This window comes from Peromyscus leucopus, chromosome 1 (genome assembly GCF_004664715.2).
Source record: "Peromyscus leucopus breed LL Stock chromosome 1, UCI_PerLeu_2.1, whole genome shotgun sequence".
Classification (NCBI taxonomy): domain Eukaryota; kingdom Metazoa; phylum Chordata; class Mammalia; order Rodentia; family Cricetidae; genus Peromyscus; species Peromyscus leucopus.
In genome coordinates, this window is record NC_051063.1 from 85,224,402 (window position 1) to 85,230,401 (window position 6,000).

A 6,000-nucleotide genomic window follows, 5' to 3' on the forward strand; every position below is an offset into this window, starting at 1 on the left:
TGAAAATGGATGGCGCTGGAAACCATCATGTAAACAAAATAAGTCAGGGCCAGCAAGACAAATACCAATTATTTTCTCTCACATGTGGACCTGTGAATCATTTATACATGTGATATAAAATGAAAGTGCAACTTGTGGGGTAAGATGAGGGGCTAGCAAGAGGGGAACTCAAGTGAAGAAGCCATGATGAACCCGTCATCATGTACATTGAAGACCCTTTATGAACCCATCATTATGTACATTGTGGTTTCCTTTCTGTTGCTGTGATAAAATGCCCTGACAGAAGCATCTTTAAGAAAGTATTTATTTGGATGCTGTTCCAGGTCACAGTCCATCACTATGAGGAAGTCAAGGCAGGAACTTAAAGCTGCTGGTCACACCACATTTGTAGTCAAGCACAGAAAGAAGTGAATATATGTACACTTGTTAGTGCTCAGCTCACTCTCTCCCACTCTTTACAGTCACACAATTCAGGACCCCTTGCCTAGGGACTAGTGGCATCCAAAGTGGGCTGGGTTTTCTCACAAAGACTAGTATAATGAAGACAACCACCACCCTGCAGTCATGACCACAGGCCAACCTGATGCAGACAATCCTTCATAGCAACTCACTTCCCATTTGATGTCAGATTTTGTTGACAATCAACACTAACCATCATATATGCCAATTAAACTCCCTCTTCCTCCCAGATTGGGTTAGAACTAGAAAGCTGCAGGTTCTACATTGGACCTGTTTATAGAGGACAAATGGTGAGCTAATCACTGGCTCAGACATGCTCTTCAAGTGGTGCTTCACTTCCTAGGGTGGGTACCTCTTACCTCTTATAAGACGTGGTACGTGGTGTTATACAACAAAGAAAGTTCTGGGTGTGAGGGGGCAAAGCATACAGTCCACACTGACACCCGGCTCAGGGTGATTTTCTTCTTAATGAAAGTCATTACTGTTTCCTCCCTCCCCCAAGAGATTTTTCATCAGCAAATGGATGCTTCTTAGACAAGCATTGCATTTGACAATTATATTTTGAATTTTAAAAATCACATTTGTCACCATTTAACACATGAAACATAGTTTGTGAATGCTTAATATGTAAAAACAAGCCTGCAAAACATTATTTATTGTTTGACCAAGTCTTTGACTCAATCTTCACAACAGTCCTTTGACATGGGACTATTTTTCCATTTTATACAGGAAGAAATTGGGCAACAGAGAAAGTTAAGGGATAACTGCAATGTCATACAAATATCACATGCCTGCCACTTATTTGGTGCCTCTCTGTGGGACAGTACAGCAAAGGCCACCCTCTGCAGCTGAGACACGGGTTCAAGAGCATTGTGTCACTTGCCCAAGGCAGCGTAGTTCACAGGAGACCAACTATAAAGATATAACTCGGTTGATCTTCCTTGACACATTACCTCTCTGCATGACCCTTGATGGTCTATGATAGCAAAACCTTGCCTCAGAATTTTGCCAAGTTGTCTGTGTACGTACACATGTGCAGATACATGCACATACATCTTTGCATGCATGTACATGTGTGCCCATGTGCATGTGCATGTGTGTGGTGACAGCCACCAGTTCCGACAAGGCTGAAAAATATTAAAACCACTCTTCCTGAGGCAGCACTAAAAATCCCTTCACTCTCAGCAGGAACTCAGAAGAGGCATTGGACCTCAGAGACTCAGAAGAACATCACTGATGATCTAATCTAACCTCCTCTCTGTCCCCAAGGAGACTGACACCCTGAGTGCAATGGGACTGGGATATAGCAACTCATGCTCAGTATGATTTCCACTGATGTAAAAATTCAAACACACCCCTTGCCTTCCCCGGAGTCGACTGTAAAATGAAGATGCTTGACAATCTGACTCTGCCATTGACAAGCTGTGCATTTCAAACCTTCCTCCTCCAGCACAGCTCTCTTTAATCTGGTCCAGGGCTGCCCCAAGACCAAGTCTTTCCCCCACCCCCCTCCACCCCCACCAATAACCTTGATTTCGAACCCTCCAGTTAGATCAGAGCCTGAAAGGACACCCCTATAATCCTGAAAAGCCCAGGCAGAAAGAAGGTTCAAGGTCAGAGAGGAACAAAAAGAGGACTTGACCTTCCTTGATTCCTCTGGGCCTTAACCGAGGAACCCAGTGAGGCAGCGCATTGGTGAGTGGTTCCTCACTCTGCAGGTGCTCAGGTCAACTGACATGCCCTGGCATGCTCTCCCACCCAGCTGAGGCTCATGAGGCAGAAGATAAGCACTTAGGATCTCATCTTCAAACTTGCCATGTCTGTGTTATTCCTGCTGGTGGTGAAGCAGGCTTGACTGTGATGAACAAAGCAAGGTCAGTCTAAGCCACAGGATACCTTTGCTATGTTTTGTTGGCATAAAATACACATCTCATGCCCATGCCTCTCTGTGCAGTGAAGACTCCTGTCACTGATACCGGCTTTCTGAAATAAACCAGATGCAGTGATCCACGTTTGTAACTCTAGCCCAGTCGAACAGGAGAATCTCAAATTCAAAGCCAGTCTGGGCGGCATAGCAAAGTCCCGTCTCACAGAAAGTATACTAGAACAGTAGATGCTCCCCTGGAGTCATCCTTTACTCCTCTTTACACCTCCCCAGGCTAACCATTTTCTCCTATTATAGTTTGGTCTATTTTTTGAAATTTCTACAAAAGGAATCATACAATAGGGATCTTTGAGGCAGCTTTTTTATGTTCAAAATTACCTCTCTGTAAGTTTTGTACTGTTTGTTGTGTTTAATTACACTTCGATCATTCTAATTGCTGACATCTTTTTATTGGAAGAATAGAGCTCACTTTAGTGATGTTTATTGATCTGTTCTATTGTTGATGGGAATGTATGTTGTTTCCGGTTTTCAGCTATAGGAACTTATCAGACTCATTTGTGTTGTGGTGTGTATATTCAGCTTTAAATCTGTTGCCAAGCCATTCCCAAAAATGTTTGCTAGACGTGATGACCTGAGCATTCCAAGATTCACTAGCACCCAGTCATAACTGCAGATGCCATGCCCTTGGTTTCTTTGGATCCTCATATGAACAAGTCTTCATTCTGCAGCCTCATGGAGACACAACCTCTCCCAAGCAGGCCCTGGGATATTTATACACACCACTTTATAGACAGTAGCTAGTCTGGGAGTTCTTTGTTTCTAAGCAAATGTTAGCTTATACTGCTTTGATGCAATGGTCCTAAGTCTCTTTCCCTAAACTCCTGTGATTCTGGGAAGTCATTTTTCCCAGCTCTGATCTGGGGTTCTAAACTTCCCCACAGGAGGGGGGCAGCTGACAAGCTGATTTTCCACAGACCCCCCCCCCTAACAGACAACTTCTGAGATCTGTGTTGCTCCCGCTCTCTACTGAACGGTCAATAGAGGGCACTGTGAGAACACATCCACAGGAGGAGCACAGCCTTGGTACCAGTTCCACAACCGCCATTGCCAGAAGGTATTTGCAAAATCTATCTAGTTCCAAACCGTCATTTTACAGATGAGCAAACAGATACCCAGACAGGAGATATGACTTGCCCAAGGTCATATGGACTACTGTGTGGGGAGGCAATGACTCTTAGATCCTGGGCATTCCCCACTTTGAGGAGGAGTTGCCAAGCACCTAGTGAGACCGCTGCCCTGGAGCTGCAGCCTTGTGCCTGCCTCAGCCTCTGTTTCCAAGCCCCCAATGCCAAAGTGTTCACCTTCTTCCTAGTCCCTTCCTAGCAGGGAAAGGCACTAGCTGCTGCAGGCAGGACAGAGCAGACACTGCATCTTTGATTGCATGATTTTTGAGAAAGGGTTTTATTTTCTTGATTATGGGGAACATTTAAGGTCGCAGTACTGTGCTGTGTAGAATGATTTTTGAGACTTGATTACTATTTCCAGATTCACAGACTTCAGTCATTTCCTGTCCACCACCTCACCCATTTTACAGTCTCCTCAGTTCTGAACTTATTTTTATAATCACTCTGTTTATTCACTTGTCTACCTTTAGGTGACCTGCTCCAGTGCTTGTCTTCCAAGTCAGGTCCAAATTCTATGGAATAAGGGTCTGAATTAGACATACCTGAGTTCAAACTCCAGCTCACTGTGTGTTTACCAGCAACATGGCCTTCAATCATTCCCAGAAGCCATTCTCCCTTTGTAAAGTGAGGCTCCACGCTTAGCCTTAGGTATCTCTTGATTGCTTTGGTCTCTGGCTAATAAACCCAAGAGAGAAGGATACGTTTCATCTGTTGGAAGAAGAGTCAAGATGCTCTGAGGAGAGCTTCAGATGGGACACTGTGATGCAGTCTATACTTAGCATGAGTAAGACATTAGGTTCAATTCCCAGCACCCCTCTGCCAAATGATCTGAAATATTGAGAGGGGGCAAGGAGAATATATTGACATCACCTCTACTGTGAAGTTGCAGTTTTCTAGACATAAATGGAATAAAAAAAAAGAGAGAGAAAAGTGAGAAGACTCGATTCCAGGAGATGAGTTCCAGCATCTACATTGTTAACCATTACATTACCTCTTTTTTACTTTAATTGTTCCCCCCAAGTTCTCTGGTCTGGTGCATAGACAAGTAATTAAACTTTGACTTTAGCTGGATACATCAAGCACAGCATTACCCACTATGTTAGAGCTGAAGCAGACAAGCCTCAAAGAGGTTGCACTATTTTCTTATAGCTAGATACAGTTTGAAGAAAGCCTGGTTCTAAATCTCTAGCTGTTTTACTGTGGTTTGTTTTCACACCTGAAACAGCCAACCCTGCTCTCACTGACAGTCCCTGGGTTCTGGATGAAAAATTACCAATGTGCTGCCAAGGAGTCTTCAAACTCATGCAGAGGGACCCTGGAGGACAGGCTCCTGGGAGAGCTCCATCCACTTTGGATGTGTCTATGTGTCTACTTCCTGGTATCTTCTGGGGAGTTTTTCTGTACCCAAGCTAAATCCCAAGGCTGTCACTTCCCATTGTCTTGCTCTTCCTTGCAAACATGATCCCTGTGGCCCAGAAGTCCTTAGCCTCGGCAGCCAGGGCCAAAAATGGCTCATTGGCTTTTCACTTCCCATTAGCACTCAGCAAACAGATTACCATGGGTGAGTCCTTCTCCATACCTTTTAAAATTCACTGCTATGTTCTGCACTGAACCAAAATTATGTCTATGTGTCTCCCTACCTTTGTAAGTTGTAAACTCTTATAGAGTGAACCATCTGATTACCCTCAAGCATCTAGTATAGAATCTGACACTTAAAGATACTATATAAATCTTTCCCGAGAGGATAGGAAGATTGATGGGTGGATGAATGGGTGGGAAGGTAGATGGTTAAACAGATAAATGAACATACATGGGTAGGCAGATAAGGAATGTGTGGCATTCTAGTTACTTTTCTGTTGATATGGTAAACACCATGACCAAGTCAACTTGAGTAGGAAAGGGTCTCATCTTACATCCAAGGCAGGAACTAAAGGTAGGAGCTTAAAGCAGAAACTACGAGGGAATGCTGCTTATTGGCTTGTTACTTCTGGGTTTCTTAGCTTGCTTTCTTATGCAGCCCAGACCCACCTGCTTAGAACAGAGCCCTCCCATATCAATCATCAATCAAGACAATTTCCCACAGACATGTCTACAGGTTAATAATGGATACACTTCAACTGAGGTTCCCTTCTTGGGTGATCCTATTTTGTGTAAAGATAATAAAAATATAACTAGTATACTTTGATAGATAGATTGGTGGATAATTACATGGATATATGGATGAGATGGGTAAATGCTACATAAATAGCTGGATAAAGAACAAATAGGTAGGTGGAAGGGTAGGTGGTTATATAGGTGGATGGGCAAATGGATAGATCTATGAATAAATGGGTGGGGAATGGATGGACAGAGCAGTAGATATATGGATAGTTGAATTGGGGTGCATCGATAAATAGGTGAATGCACAGATAAGTGGATGATTGGATAATAGGGTAAGTGGATAAGGAATGTGTGGGTGGATAGCTGAAAGGA